This window comes from Aptenodytes patagonicus, chromosome 2 (genome assembly GCF_965638725.1).
Source record: "Aptenodytes patagonicus chromosome 2, bAptPat1.pri.cur, whole genome shotgun sequence".
NCBI lineage: Eukaryota > Metazoa > Chordata > Aves > Sphenisciformes > Spheniscidae > Aptenodytes > Aptenodytes patagonicus.
The window spans coordinates 94984238-95000988 of record NC_134950.1 but is presented as its reverse complement, the minus strand read 5'-3'; positions in this window follow the sequence as shown (position 1 = coordinate 95000988).

Sequence of the window (16751 nt, the reverse complement as noted above, 5' to 3'; positions counted from 1 at the left end):
AAACTTCTTGAAAGAATTGGAAGGTGTGGTGGGTTGACCCTGGCTGGATGCCAGGTGCCCACCAAAGCCGCTCTATCACTCCCCTCCTCAGCTGGACAGGGGAGAGAAAGTATAACGAAGGGCTCGTGGGTCGAGATAAGGACAGGGAGAGATCACTCACCAATTACCGTCACGGGCAAAACAGACTCGACTTGGGGAAATTAGTTTAATTTATTACCAATCAAATCAGAGTAGGATAATGAGAAATAAAAACAAATCTTAGAAACACCTTCCCCCCACCCCTCCCTTCTTCCTGGGCTTAACTTCACTCCCTATTTCTCTACCTCCTCCCCGCCAAGCAGCGCAGGGGGACGGGGAATGGGGGTTGCGGTCAGTTCATCACATGTTGTCTCTGTCGCTCCTTCCTCCTCAGGGGGAGGACTCCTCACGCTCTTCCCCTGCTCCAGCATGGGGTCCCTCCCATGGGAGACAGTCCTCCATGAACTTCTCCAATGTCAGTGCTTCCTATGGGCCACAGTTCTTCACAAACTGCTCCAGTGTGGGTCCCTTCCACGGGGTGCAGTCCTTCAGGAACAGACTGCTCCAGCGTGGGTTCCCACGGGGTCACAACTCCTGCCAGCAAACCTGCTCCAGCGTGGACTCCTCTCTCCACAGGTCCACAGATCCTGCCAGGAGCCTGCTCCAGCACGGGCTTCCCACAGGGTCACAGCCTCCTTTGGGCATCCACCTGCTCCAGCGTGGGGTCCTCCACGGGCTGCGGGTGGATATCTGCTCCACCGTGGACCTCCATGGGCTGCGGGGGGACAGCCTGCCTCACCACGGTCTTCACCACTGGCTGCAGGGGAATCTCTGCTCTGGTGCCTGGAGCACCTCCTCCCCCTCCTTCTTCACTGACCTTGGTGTCTGCAGAGTTGTTTCTCTCACATATTTTCACTCCTCTCTCCTGCTGCAATTGCGCAGGGTTTTTTTTTTTTTCCCCTTCTTAAATATGTTATCCCAGAGGCACTACTGCTGTCACTGATGGGCTCGGCCTTGGCCAGCGGTGGGTCCGTCTTGGAGCCATCTGGCACTGGCTCTATCGGACATGGGGAAGCTTCTAGCAGCTTCTCACAGAAGCCACCCCTGTAGCCCCCCTGCTACCAAAACCTTGGCATGTAAACCCAATACAGAAGGCCAATGTCCTACCCTCAATATGATATTTTGGCATACGTTTTGGAGCGGACTCTCAGTCCAGATCTTGAACCTCTCAGCATTTGGGCTTTTTATATTTGGGGTGTGAGTCAGTCCCATCTACAAAGAAATGAAGTCCACCCATGAAGTCTGCATGCAGATCCGGAGTCATGGGTGGATCAGGTCAATCCAGCAGTATGGTAAGTTTTTAGAGTTAGATTTTATTTTGGGCCATTTGTTTCACATCACAGGACTGAGAATTTACAGATCAAGCTCCTCCAAAGTGTTTTAGGTACTTAACTGCTACCAGTAACTCTTTCCATATTTTTGTTTCATGAAAAAGACAGGGTTAATTATGTTCAGCCTGGAGAAGAGCAGGCTCGTTATTGAATACAAATACCTGATAGGAGGGTGTCCTGGTTTCGGCAGGGACAGAGTTAATTTCCTTCCTAGTAGCTGGTACAGTGTTTTGGATTTAGGATGAGAACAAAGTTGATAACGCACCGATGTTTTAGTTGTTGCTAGGTAGTGCTTACACTAGTCAAGGACTTTTTAGTTTTCCATGCTCTACTGACTGAGAAGGCTGGAGGTGCACAAGAAGCTGGGAGGGGGCACAGCCAAACTGGCCAAAGGGACATTCCATGCCATGTGACGTCATGCTCAGTACATAAACTGGGGAAAGCTGGCCGGGGGGGCCGCTGCTCGGGGACTGGCTGGGCATCGGTCGGCGGGTGGTGAGCAATTGCACTGTGCATCACTTGCTTTGTGTATTATTATTATTATCATATTATTATTATTATTTTATTTCAATTATTAAACTGTTTTTATCTCAACCCACGAGTTTTTCTCACTTGTGCTCTTCCAATTCTCTCCCCCATCCCACCGGGTGGGGGGGAGTGAGCGAGCGGCTGCGTGGTGCTTAGTTGCCGACTGAGATTAAACCACGACAGAGGGTGCAAAGAGGATGGAGACAGGCTCTTCTCAGTGGTGCCCAGTGACAGGACCAGAGCAATGGGCCCAAACTGCAACACAGGAGATTCCCTCTGAACATCAGAAAACACTTTCTTATTGCGGGGATGACGGAGCGCTGGAACAGCAAGGTCATGGAGTCTCCATCCTTGGAGATACTAAAAAGCCATCTGGACACAGTCCTGGGCAACTGGCTCTAGGTGTTCCTGCTTGAGCAGGGGGGTTGGACCAGGTGATGTCCAGAGGTCCCTTCCAACCTCAACCACTCTGATTCTGTGAAGAGTTATAGCCTGGAAAATAAAATTCACCTGAGGGATGGGGTAGAGCAGGATCAGCTAGTCACACGTGCAAGTGTGCAAAATAAACCCAGTCCTTCCCCAAAACAGCCAAATCACTGCATAGACACATGTATGGGCAAAGTACACATCTGCACACCTCCGGCTGCGAAACAACAGAGAGAAAAAACAGCAGCACCACGAATATGAATGAAAACTGAGGATTATTTGTGTTCAGGGATTCCTTCCCCCCATTGCCTCTACTGCTCCAAAGCGTGCAGATACAGCTCAAAAATCATTTTCTCCCTTACGGGCAACCTTTGGGCAAAGCCCCACAGCACCCAGCACGGCGGCTGCAGCCAGGGAGCAAAGCACTAGAGGGCACCAGCAGGATATGGCCGGTCCCCCCGCTGCTGGAGCTAACATACCTAACTAGGGATTAAACACTTCTCTTTTCTTTTTTCCTTTTTTTTTTTTTTTTAAAAAAGGAGATCTAACTCACTCCCAGAAAGCAACACACGCCTCTGTCCTCCAGAGTCACGAGCACCCTTCTGTTAAAGAGAATAGTTGGGTGCTAAGCCCATACAGAGAGATTTTGCAACTCCTCACCGCTCTGCAGAGCGGCACAAGATACTCCAGGCACAGAGCATGAGGGGGGACCTCAGACAGTCTGGGCAGCACAGCTTCCCTCCAAAGAAGGAAAACTGCTTATTTAGCAAACTTTGAGGTTTGTAATATTCAGAACTTGATGTCAGGAAAGGCAACCAAGGAAACAAAAGAAGATACAAGTTGGAGCTCTGTGATCCAGTCTCCCTGTTTTCCCCCCTCTGCTCCTGGAGGATGCTTCAGCATCCACAGCAGGTGCTGCCCTGACACCCTTGGGACCCAGGGCCACCTTTCTGCTTTGGGGCAGCGGCAGCACTGGATGTCCCACTGTACCCTCACGCAGGCAGCGGGACCGACCACCCCAGAAAGTCCCATGCCGGCACCCCTCAGCTCTCCACAGGGACCTCCTGAGCTGCTGTCGCCTGCCCGAGGTGGCTGCTCACCACTCTGGGTTCGCCCCAGGGAGTCACCCCAGCCAGCACAAAGCAACCCCCATTTGTCATTGCCAGCCAGCATACATCCCCAGCCAAGCCACCTTCGTCAGGCTGCTACCATTCCTCTGCAAGCATCACCTGCGCTGCCAAATCTCATCTTTTCTTTCTTTAAATATTTGCGCTCCTGGGGCGTATCAGCACCGGGAATGCCGAGCTCCCCCGTCCTCACAGGAAGGCAGGAGGGCTGCACTGGCAGCCGGAGCCGTCCCCCGCCTCCTCGTCACCTTCAGCCTCCACCTTCAGGGACCGGGAGCGGGTTTATATGCTCACTGCTAGGCCTGGGCTGAGCAGAGACTGCCAATTGTACTGCACTGTACTTAATTATGTAGTAGTTTTATGAGGTGGACTGCAGCACACAGGGGACCAACGTGAGACCACCAGATTTATTGCACTTTAACTTTGAGCTGACAGTATAACAGGCTCTAAGAGGTAAGTACTCAGTGCTTTATTCACTGATCTTTTGCCCTCTCCCTACATTTTCATACAAGGCTTCGGAGCCTGTCTGGGACGATGGGAAGGGTCTGGAACAGTGAATAAGAGCATGAAAAGGAGAAAAAGGCAGGCAAACAGACAGACAAAGAGACCCAAAGAGTAGGAGAGGGATGAGAAAGGAGGAGGAGAGGCAGCTTCTTGTGCAAACCCACAACCAGGTGCTCCAGACCCCATGGCCCTGGTTTTTCATGTCATTTTATTTGTCATGAAATCGCAAACTGGAGCCTTGTCAGCAGAAGGGAGATGCTAATGGCTGCATCCCTGTGGGATCCCTAGCTCAACACCCATTTCATAACAGCAACGCTCATATTTTAACAAAATAACAAGAGTAACATCTTGGGGGTTTTCACTTGGGAACAACCGGCTATCATCCCCATCCCAATGAAAAGTGACTGAAGGAGTTACTTCAACAGGAGGTCTTCACCCACATCCTTTGACGACATGGACTGGACTTAGCCACATGTGCTCAGGGTTTGGGGGAAAGAAATACTGCCTGGTTTTGGAACGTGGTTGGCTATATGCACCAGGAGGATGGAAAAACCATCACACACTTTTTTTTTTTATCTGCACTTGTGCGGTATTTAAAATATTGCTTTGAATCTATACAGATTTTCAGTTATTGGACCTCTTGGATTTTTAAACCTCACTGACTCTCAGCCAGACTGCCTCCGTCTGCATTGAAAGGAGCCATTCTTCTTCTTCTTCTCTTTTTTTTTTTTTTTTTTTTTCCCTTCAGTGAAACTGGAGCCTTTCCCTTCCCGTAACTTTCAGCTGGCTGAGCCATTCCTAGATCTCTGCATTTTTCACTTTGCAGCCTGACCCCCAGGACTTTGGGAGACCCGTAAGAGAAGTTATGTGACACACTGGCTGCAGTGAAAAGCTGTATAGATGAAGGGGAAATGCTACAGATGTCAAAATAGAATAAAGTAAAATAAAAGAAAAGAAAAGAAAATTTTACATCCACAAGGAAAAAGTAGGGTGCAAATGTTCCATGAGGAATGGTATTAGCTACAAACTAGTGGAAAAGCACCAAAAATATAGCAAGGTTGTACAGTGTAAGACAATAAAGTACATGCACCATTTTTCATTATACTTACTTTTTCCAGAAGATCACTAGGAACAGCCTTTTAACTGTTTCAAATCTTCTTTCAAATACAATTATCAAGAAATAATCACATTATTATAAAATCATCTAATCGGGGTAAAACTGTGACTTCAAACTAGTTCAAATTAACAGATGTAAATTTTTACAGACACTTTATAGGGAACAGCACATTTCACTTGGAAAAGTAAATACATAACATTATTGAAGTGGGGTTAAAATGATTAGACTGCTGTAGAGGGCTTAAAAAAAGTCCCAGGGCATGCTATCAAACACAAAATCACACAATCCATTAATTTTTTCATGAGACTTAATGTTTGAGAAAGTTTAGTAAAATCCCCAGGATGTCTTACGATTTTCAGTACTGATTCATTGCAAAAATACTGTCAAAAAAGGAGCTCTTAGTTTACATGTTACCATGCGTAAAAGATTCACAAAATTGATTTCTCAGCCAAACACAGTGAATAAATAGTCTTGAACCCTACGCAGCCCGAATGTGGAAACTCACATTTTTCTCTATATTTTTCAAAGAGCAAATGCTCTTAGATGATATGCCATCTAGAAGAAGGATAAACCTCTCCATTGTACCAACTTAGTAAAAGATAGAAATACTACTGGGATGCTCTTTAACTTACAATTTTGAAACACTTCTCCAGTAAAACACCAGTACACCAATACTGTAATTTTAATTCTGGAATTATCTGGGGAAGGACCATCACTGAATCTACCAAAAGGGCAAAAGATTAGGTGCTTTTAAGGTTACAGAGAACTGATGTCAAATTATTGCCAGGATATTTATACTGTAATGTGTTTGGGCCTGGAGCTGCCTCTCCCTATGTGTTTATATCGTTTGTAGCACAAAAGAACCCTAATTTGTGTGGGGCACCTGGCCGGTATCGGAATATGAATAATGAATAGTAAAAATAAACTAAATGCCTTGATGGGCATCTCTATTTCACCGCAAAGTTTTATGGCAAAGCTGCATATTAATATACTGCATATTTAATATTCTGCTGTCCCATCTGAAAGCATGTTTTTCCTTTTTTCCCCCCACAGATCTGCTAATAATGAAATTAAAAAACAAAAAAGCAAAAAGAAAAAAAAAAAAAAAGCTAAATTATTTACATTAGGTATATAAGAAGTTGGCAAACAAAATAACCTTCAGCCTTTACAGGATTCTTATGTTATACAACTTTGCACAGATTACAGTCACAGACACAGTTTTAAAGGCAAAAAAAAAAAAAAAAGAGAAGACAAAGAAGACTGTAACAATTAAACAGAAAAAAGGGTTTTAACCAAAGATCGTTAATGGGATCTTATTTAACTGTCAGTATGCAACAGATGAGAAGGAAAATCTTCTAAATGGCAGTGAAAAAATCTTAAAACTTCCATTCAGCACCTCCACATGTGAAAAAGGTTGCGCTGCACCTTGCTGCTAGACCCTTCTGTCATTAACGCACATTAACATCGCCCAAGCACAGAGAGCTCATGTTGTATCAGCTCTGCATACCAACCCATGTACGTAGGACTTCATACCGTCACGACTGGATGATTTTACCTATCCATCAATGGCTAGGAAATGTAAGATAAGCGGACAAAGGAAAACGCCAAAGCGCCATTAGGTAATCTCTTTCCTTTACGAAATGGTTTCTCATGCTGGGAAGATGAATGGGACTCCAAAAAGCACGTGCCCTCTCCTGTCAGTAGCAAAACATTTTTTTTTTCCAAAAGCAAGCGTCCCACAGCTCTCAAATTCCTGGGCACAAAGGATGCACTTCCCGTTGAGAGAATCACGTTGATGGCCATCCCCATCATCCCACCGCTACTTCGTGCCCCTCCTACGCCTGTCTGCTACAGCAACGTGTTGTTTCTCATCTTCCACTTGTTCTGTTGCACTCGCTGGGGCATTTGTGAACTATTTGGATCTGCACCTCAATGAGATCTTTCAGCACCACCTATAAAAATTAATTGGGTGAATCATGTACACAGGCTGCATGTTTAAGACATGGGCGCCTGTGTCTCCCTAGTAATTTTTCAACCTGTTTTCCAGTTTCAACCAAGTTTGACAGAGGGGCAAACACCTCTTGAGACACACAGTTCCCACAAGCTCTGTGAAAACAGACATCCAAATAGAGGAAATTGGCAACGCAACTGTAGGAAAGGCAGCAGGATCGGCTCCGCTCTCATGAGACCGGAGTACACCCTACACACACAAACCCACAGGAAACCAGGTTTCACTGGGTCTGCAGCTCATGGAGATACTTGATTCAATGATAAAACGTGTCCGTGCATGAGCGGTGGGGGACCTGCACTGCGCTTTCCCTCCTGTGGGTGCATGAACAGCAAGGTCAGGATCACGCTTTCCATTCCCAGAGGTACTCTACACTGTTCAGCGCTGGAAAACGTGAAAATATCTACTCCTGCAAAAGGGGAGTCAACACATGCCTGTTGGTGTGATTTGGAGGAGCCTCAAGGTGAAACTGAGCTGTGCACCCCTTCCTCCTCCCACCCGCATGTGACATGACTTGCACTGTTGCCCAACTTAGCCCAGCAGGACTCCAAGTTTAGGTCACTCCTCCCTAAATCCCGCTCTCTCTGCACCATGACCAGGCCCCAAAGTTTTATCCTAACACAAAGAAAATGATCTTAAATGGGCTTAGAAATGCAAAATGCTCCTGTGAATATCTGTTAAATCCAGATCCGTCCCCAGGAATTCGGGAGACATCTCCAGTAGGAAGAAAACAGAGCAGCCACCCAACAGACAAAGTTCTCCAAAAGGAGGATACACAGCTCCGTGCAAGCATCACATGGGCCAGGGCATCAACGTACAAGTCTCTCGGTGACATCCTGTAATTCTGCGTGCACACTGATACACCCAAGAGTCTCCCACACTGGAAATTAAACACAAGTATGTGGATCAACACTCACAAATTCAGGCCTGTTTCAGGTCAGACCTTTGCTCAGAGGCTCTCCCTCCCCACTTTTCTCAGGATTATTTTAAACACTCATCACTTTCTAGAACCTCGGTTCTTTTGCCCACACTCCTGAGGAGCTACCTCCCGTTTCTCTGCCGCAATCTTCACAAAGCATCCACTAGCGAAACTCTTCTGCATATTGAAGCCAGCTCAGCCCTTCATTTTGGACAATGCATATTTTTGGGGAGGGGACAGCTATTATTTCATCCAGCTCATTTTGTAATGGAGTCTAACTTATTTGGGTTTTCACTTTTTTAAATAGCTGTGGAGAAGCGATCACGCCTGAGCCACAAGACCACACTGTGTGTTCACTTTGTAAATACCGAGCTTCACAGCTGTCTAGCTAATTGTATGTGCAGACCAAGACGTTTTTGTATACAGCCACAGTGAGAAACAGCTAATCAGCTACACAATTATACACGTTTTTCTTCTCCAAAACTGCCCAGAGTTTTTCTACACCCATGCCAATGATTCTGTGATTGCACAGAAAGACAAGTATATGTAACAAAACAAAATTCATGTGCTGCACAAATCTTTGTGGCTGTAAGTATCACCTCTACCACGCACCTATGCCAGAGGCAGAACAGATCTCTGGGTATTCACCTTCAAACCCACAAATTTTCCATCCCTTACCTAAAGGGGAATCTCTGCTAATGGTGCCGGTTGCATGGATAAGCCAGCGACCAGAGAGAGACGCAGACGGAAGCAGGTCTGACATTCCACCAAGCAGGAGGCAGCGGTGACCTATATACCCTTGTCAATACATTTCACAAGAAACTGCAAGTTGCTTCAGCAAAATATGACTCCTTTGATACCTTCCTGTTTAATTTAATACATGCTTTTAGTATCCAAAGAACCCCACTGCTTTGAAATGAGGAAACTCGGTAAAAGAATTCGGCAGCCAGCCCACAGCTGGCAAGCATAGTTCAGAGGCCTAAAATACAACTGCTCATGAGGCTTGCACTCAGAGACAATGGAGCTTTTAAAATTAAGGCTTGTATACACAGGCAAATTTATCGGCCTAATTATACTGGCATAATTAGGCCGATAAATTTCCCTGTGTAGACAAGTCCTGAGACTCTCAAACTCATAACTAGGCAGGTCTTTCAGAGAGAGAGAGAGAGAGAGGGAGGAAAAAAAAGAAGGGAAAATAGCAACTCCTGGAATATCCAAGCAATAAATTTTTTCTCACTCTCTTTTTTCTTTCTTTTTTTTAAAGTTTTTTTTTTCCTACAAGTGAAAGGTATATTTTCGTTCCAAATTGAGATCTGGATGAGCTGTTGATACACATGTTTTCAGAAAAATTAGAAACAACAATCACCCCTCGACAGAGAGGGGTCTGTCTCTGGTGTCAGACAAACCCACGGGCATTGACAGAGCCCCGCCAGGGAGGCCATTCTCAGGATTCCAGTTTAGAGCATAGACTGAAGCGGGTTGCTCACTTTTTAGGACCATGCATCTGACATGAGACTCTCAGACACCCCTGTCCCTCCGCAAGCATTGCAAGAAGCCCACGCTGTTGAGAACAGCAGTCCGGACACGTCAGGAGCAGCTCTATTGTTAACTCTCTTCCTTTCCATCCCTCCCTCACCAATCTTTCCACACAACAGTATCATGTAACTCCCTTTCGAACCTGCCAACTCTGCAACGACATAGATCAAGCCTAATCTGGAAATAGTGTGAGACGCCTGACCAGGACAAGTCCTCTCTGGTCTGTATGTGGATGGGAAGTGTCTCTCGTCCCAGGCACCTTCTGCACTTCACTCTGCCTCACTGTCCTGGTGCCCTGAACCACTATTTCTGTGACAATAAGGGTCACATCAGGGGGAAGAGTCATGGCAGGACAACCACGCTGAACCTAGTCCCAAGACCCTTCCTAACCGAGAGCACTGCCTGCACTCTCCTTGCTTCCCACAGTGTGTGATCCCATCCTTGTTAGTGCTAACATTAAGTGACAAGGGCTGCATGAGCATTGTGCCAACACAGCTATTACCAAGGTTCATCTGCAAGTGCTGACTTCAGATTCTCATAATCTCCCTCAAAACAAACCCTCATTGAGCTCGGAAGATCCAACCTTCAACTTCAGCCACTTCCCCATCAACCTTTCATCTTCTCCCTATCTTCAAGTTCCATTTTCTTCAATACTTCTCCTTGTCAGGGACACAGCTCTCTGCCTTGCCAGTGGCAAAGACTCCCTTGATAACCTAGCTTTCTTCCCAGTCTCTGCCTCCCCTTTTCACGCTGGTATCAATATAGCACCTGGCAGCTCAAAGGAGAGTTGGGGCCCCCATCATGCTAGGCACTGCATATGTACACAGTGGAAGAGAGACCTGTCTTCTCGATCTTACAACCTGAACAAATAAGACCAAAAGAAATGTTATTCCCATTTTACAGATGGGAAACCAGGACCAAAGATATTAAATGTCGAGCTCTAGGAAGTCTGCAGCCAAGGCAGGAACTGACCCCCTGTTTCCTGAGAGCCAGCGTTCGGTGTCTAATCGCACATGATCAGTCTTTCCTCTCCACCTCCCTGTAGGCACGAGGAATTTGTGCTCTACATCTCCACATGTTTCTCTTGCGCTGTACTGCGCGCAGCCATACACACCTAGATGGGACTCCTTCATAAATAATCGTATGTGGATTCCTGCACTTCTCTTATACTTGTCAACCCGTGCCTCCCTTACAGCACAGGAATTAGGCTTTCCTTCCCATATTCCCAGTGTAATTATCAAACAAACTTTCCTTCTGGTGTAGTCTTCCCACACCATGGACACTTTAAATCTCACACATAAATCTCTCTCATTTCAGCAGGTCTCTCTCCTGGAGAATAACATTTAATGGTGATCTTTTTTTAATCAGGTTCAGTCCCCTGTTTCCCACCCCCATCTGGTGGAAGCGACTTTCCACTTAGAGAGGAAGTCAGTCTTTGATTTCATAAATGATTATAAGAAGATTTAACATCCTCAGGAGCACAACTATTTTGATTAGAATATTTTTGCTCCAATTCCTTTTCCAGCTGTCCCACTTCTTGATACAAACCCCAAGATACAGAAATCCTTCAGAATTCACCCACAAACACTCCAGTGCGGAAACAAGCCGCTCACCCTCTTGTCATTTGGACTCTGGCTCCACGTAACGCAGCGGAACAAAGCAGGGAATCATCAGCATGCCGACTGCCTGCTAGTCTCTACCTCAAGCCCTGGCAGGCGGTTTGCTGAGCATGGATGTGTGCAGGCTTGCTTGCTTTAGTCCACTGACCTCTGCTTTGTTACTGCAGCCCTATGGCATGCTGAGACTGCCACCAAGAAGAGCAACAAGGGGAGCCAGACAGCTGAAGACTTTCATAGGAGTGTGCATCCACTGTCACTGTTGCAGGCAGGCTGGCATGAGTATAATTTTACAGGCAATGCCCATTTGTGCACAACCTCTCCCTCTTCACGCTGTGGTCAACTGAAGGAAAACATCAGATGCTGTTTGCACAGTGCCATAGTGGACTGGAGTTTTCTGGCTTCAAAGGCAGATTTGAGCTGTAAGATGTAATTTTTCTGCAGCTTTGCTTTCAGAGACTTTGTACCATTTTTCCTTTCAAATATTACCCCTCTGAGGATATGTGTATATGTAAAATGAGACGGTAACATGAGGGCCACAGTCCCAAGTCACCCTCCAGTGCTCTCAAAGGCTGTCAGAAGCTCAAAGAGTTCTCCTTAGAAAACAGTAACTGAGATTCTGGCTCAGAAAGAAGCTATGCAGCAATTTGCTGCCTTGGTCTCTTCAGGAGTGTTTCTGACTCTGCTACCCAGTCCAAAGGGGTGGGACCCAAATGTGAAATTGTTTTTTGATCGAAGTCTTCAGTGTCCCATCCTGCGTCAGCAGCTGAGTAGCTTCATTTCAGCAGCACTAGCTGTGCGAAACAGAGCACGAACAGTGCGAAGCTGACTTCACTTCTGAGGACTTCACTCCTTTTTTTAACTATCTTCCAGACTAAACCCATTCTCCAAGAACCAAAGAGTCTCTTTTGAGATCTGGGTTACCCAGCTCCAGTTTGCAGGTAGCACACCCATCCAGGAATACATTGATTAAATGCAGTCTGCCTACGTTTCAACACCACATTCAGTACGGTCCCTCTCAGACCTGGTTAGCCTGTTTGGATTTGAGCTGGTGTGCCTGGAGACTTAAACTCTTACAAGTCTTCCCTTTCCATAATATCAGCAGCAGTCACGTCAGTGCCTGTGGCTGTTGTGCTAGGATGCAGAAATAAACTTCCCCATCCTACACAAATGCTTGGATTTTAAGGCCAGAGGGACTTACTGAGATCATTTTGTCTGACATCTAGAACAATGTGGACTATAAGATTATGCTAAGTAATTCATACTTGAAGTTCAATAGCTGTGGTTGAACAACAACCACAATAAACATGCAATCATGGAAAATCTACCACAATCCTTAGTAAGTTGTTCCAATGGTTAATTACCCTCACTGTTAAAAATGTGCAGCTGGTTTTCAGTCTGAAGGTGCTTAGCTTCAACTCCCGGCCAACACCGTATTGTTGTTACACCAATGTCTATCGAACTGCAGAACCCTTCCCATTGCACCGCTGATCCTACTGAGGTATCTTTAGCCTGCGACAAGCGACTTGTTTGAAAGCTAAATAAGTAGAACTCCCCTCACATCTTTTGCTGTCATGAGGGGGGTTTTTTTGATTCTTTTCACTCTTTCAGTTGCTTTTGTAACTTTCCTCTGAACCTTCTCAAATTTTTTAATATCCCCCTTGCAACCAGTTGTGGAGCTTGCTGAACTGTAAGTGGTTCTCTCAACATTCACAGAGCTAAACTACCTCCTTAGGCTTTGTTCCAAGAATTTCCAAATGCATTCATGAGGTCCTTCCAGGCTGCCCTGTATTTTGACCAGCCCGAAAAGTTACAACAGCATTTCCAAATCTTTAAGACCAAAGTCACATTAAGTGACATTAAGATGAAGCAACAAGCCCTTGAATCCCCACATTAAAAAATTTAGAAAGAAGCACTCTCACAGCAGGATCAGTGAGCGAGCAGAACGATCTGTCAGCTGCTCCCATTTCTTTATGTGGGCAAGGACCTTCACAGTAACTGTCTGCTCATTCGAGCTGATGGCTGCCAGCTCACTGGAGCTTTGCTGCTGTTTCAGAGTTTCAGCCCATTTCTTTCTATCTGGCACTCAAAGTGCCTGAGGAGATACAACATGTTCCAGACCAGCTTTCCTTTTTAATCAAAAAGCAAGCAAGTCTGCATACACATAGCTTGTTCATGCCCAAAATGCTGACCCAGCCAAGCAGAGTCAGCAGAAATAGCAGCTAGATTTGCAGCTGCAATAGCCTTGTAATGGCACATTAGAGAAAGGCCAGCACCTTTCTAAAAGCATGCATCTCGAACCTGTGTTTTCCAGTGGAAGCAGACAATCCTGTCTCAGCTTATTTTGTGGCAGAGCCTCATTGACCTACAACTAGCAATATAAGCCATCCTTCTGCTTTGAATGTCATGATTGTGGTCCGGAGCTTAAGAGGTTTTCTCTCTTTCCCCCTATTAAATCCTCCTGTGTTATAGCAGGACTCCCACCTAACTCAGTCAATCTCTACAAGCAACTTCATAGCCTACAATGGTGCAACTAAAGCCCCTGCCATGGTTGCCTCTTAAGCAGAAGAGCTACCTTGGTCTGCCTGCATGGGACGTCTTTGCTTAAGGAAGGAAGGAAGAGGAGAAGAGGAGCACCGCCACACCCCAAACCCAGTCTTTCCCCATACACAGTGCACTGCTCTCAGAGTATTAATAAAGCAGGTGTTGAAAGAGAGGCTCAGCCTGAGGCATGCTCAGTAGTACACTTGTTGCTTGACCCACCTCCTCATCCTAGAGATTAATTAGGCCTAGCCCCTCCCTGTTAAATTGCCTCTCAGGCACATTGCTCAGCCTTCCTCCTCCTGCCTCTGGCAGATTCACTCACTAACTTTTTATTTCAATATTCATGTTTTCCAGTTTGTAGGGCCCTCCACTGATTTTCACTAGGCTGCCCCAAGGACTCTGCTCCAGTAACGGGATGTGGGGGAGGAAGGATAGCTGGAGCGAGGGAGGATGAGCACAGCTGGGTTGGGATGGGGAGCTGGAGCTTCCAGTCTCCTCTCTGTTTGCTCTCCAAGTCTTCCCCATGATGCTGTCCTGGGTGAAATGCACTAGCTGGGCTGAGAGACAACACCACTTCTCATCTCCTGAAGACACCCTCTCACCGCCAGGTGCTCATTTGAGAGATACAATTTGAGAGGTCCTCAGGCAGTGGTAGGGCATGCACCCAGCTGTCCCCTAGCCTCGGCTGGGGCTGACATCTAGGCACAGGGTTGTGGTATTTGGCTCCAGAAAAGGCCTCTGGGCTCTGAATCCTGCCTGGGGAAAGCAGACAGTCTGAGGAATAAACCTTCCCCGCATTTTACCAGCTAGCTGGCATGGTGCTTAGTATGTTAGCTGCTGCCATTCCTTGTCTTAAACGCCTTGTTCTTTCTGTGCATCATCTGTGGAACTCGGGTACCTCACTCAGAGCTGAGGATCCCACCTTCAGCTCAGCAAACCCTGGGCTAAGTTTTAACTTTTGCTGCTGTCTCCATCCCTGTTCATTTATGCCATCTGGATAGACTGGAAGCTCTTTGGGGCAATGCCTGCCTTTCGCTATGCATGTACAGCAATAAGCTCAGCAGAGCCTTAATTAAGATGTCTAGATGCTGTTGTAATACAAAAAATAAATATTAATTAGTAGGATCAGCAGATTCACATACCAGACATATTGCAAGACACGCCCCCGCTATATTTATACATGCTGATATGTGAATGTGCCTGCAATGGTTAATACCACTGTATATTTGGCTTGTCTGCGCACTGTATGTTTTTCATGTAATATCCTTTCCTTTCATAATCATATGTCACTTAATATCCTGACTAAGACAGAACATTCTGTAACACGGTAGCACGTGTTTGGACAGAATAGTGAAATTATCTTTGAAACGTAGCACTGATGGAAAGATCAGATGACGAGTCTCTTTTCCATTTCTCTAACTTTCTACTGTGGCTACCTGTGTTTTAATATTCTAAACCATCAATGGGTTCATTCTTCATGCTTGTGATGAACTAAGTCATACTCACAGCTATCTGATTTTTGTATGCGGGTTGCACATTCCAAAGAAAATCCATAATGGAAAACATAATTGCAGTAACAAGCACCCTACAGGGATGCAAAATTCCTCCAGAGGATCGTCGGGGGTTAATAGGGTTCTTCTTTGCACAGTTACGCAGAGCCATTCCTATTCATATCGACTGAGCACTAGAGGGAAAGCAATAAAATTACCAGCAAAAGCCCAGGTTCCTGCCTTTTCAGTATACCATGCTAACTTCTAAAGACAGAGCTCTGATTGTATAGCTGAGCCAAACAGGACGGCTGTTTTTAACACCGTTCTAACTTATGGTAACCATTAACTACAACCTGACTTCCCATTACAACATACCACTGTGAACACCTATTAGCAGCTAATTGAATCATCTAAAAATGGTCATAATTCAAACCTATGTTTGTGTTTTTGTAATGTTTCTTACAGCTTTTGCTCTAGTACAGGAGAATATGCAAATCAAGGCTCTGTTTTAAAGCTCATGGTAGGATGGAAGTTTAAATGGAAATCTAATGGAGTGACAAAGGGGAATAAAGCCATATTGTATTTTTGATGTTACCCATGAGACATGATAGGAGAAACTAATAACAGGCTAACAAGGCTCCCTATCTCTAAACGTTTTCCAGCTGTGAGCCACTGAAGAGCCAAAAGACCTCTCTGAGTCAACACCAACAAATGCATATATTCACATCGTAATTTTCTGCAATTTCTATTCATAATTTCAAGGCTGTACGGCATTTTTCATTCTCCTTTTTATTTAAAGAAATAAAAGTATTTCCTCTCAGAGGCATCATGGGTTGTTTTTCAACCCACTGTATCCTGAAGCCTTCAATTTTGTTGTAGTTCTTTAAACACGAGTATGTTTTTATTATATTATGAAAGGCAACATAGTACTGTTTGCACAGCATTATTGACAGGTTTGTGCATGTTTGCTGCCAGGGCTTTTTAATTTAACTTACAGCCCGATTTTGTAAAGGGTTTTCATTAAATCTATGGAAAAATTGTTGGGTGCTATTTTGGGTAGAAATAGGGCTACTTCAGATTAGCATAAATTAGCTTAAACAAGAAAATCAGTTTAAGCCATCTACTCAAACTGAAAGGAGAATATATTTCACCGATTGTAACAGAACTGTCAGGAGCAGATAAAAAAAGATACCACACCTCAGGTAGAGGTTACTGCCTCTCCAGGGAAAAGGTCCTCTCCCTTCTGCTGAGTCACAGCAACCTGGTGCTTCCAGGCCATTGCAATGCGAAGTAAGGCGCAATGGCTTAAAGCTCACTCAAGGCGTCACTGAGGTTTGCATCAGTTAAATAAATACAAACTGGGGAAAAAAATTTAAAAAAAGTTTAGGCAAAACTTCTGCAGCTCCCTCCTACAGTGAAGGACCCAACCACCATCAAGTCTGTCTAATGTCGGTATCTATTTGCACAAGGAGGTGTGAATTTCCTCAATATATATGCGAAGCACTAAACCAGTCCCACTGCACCCTT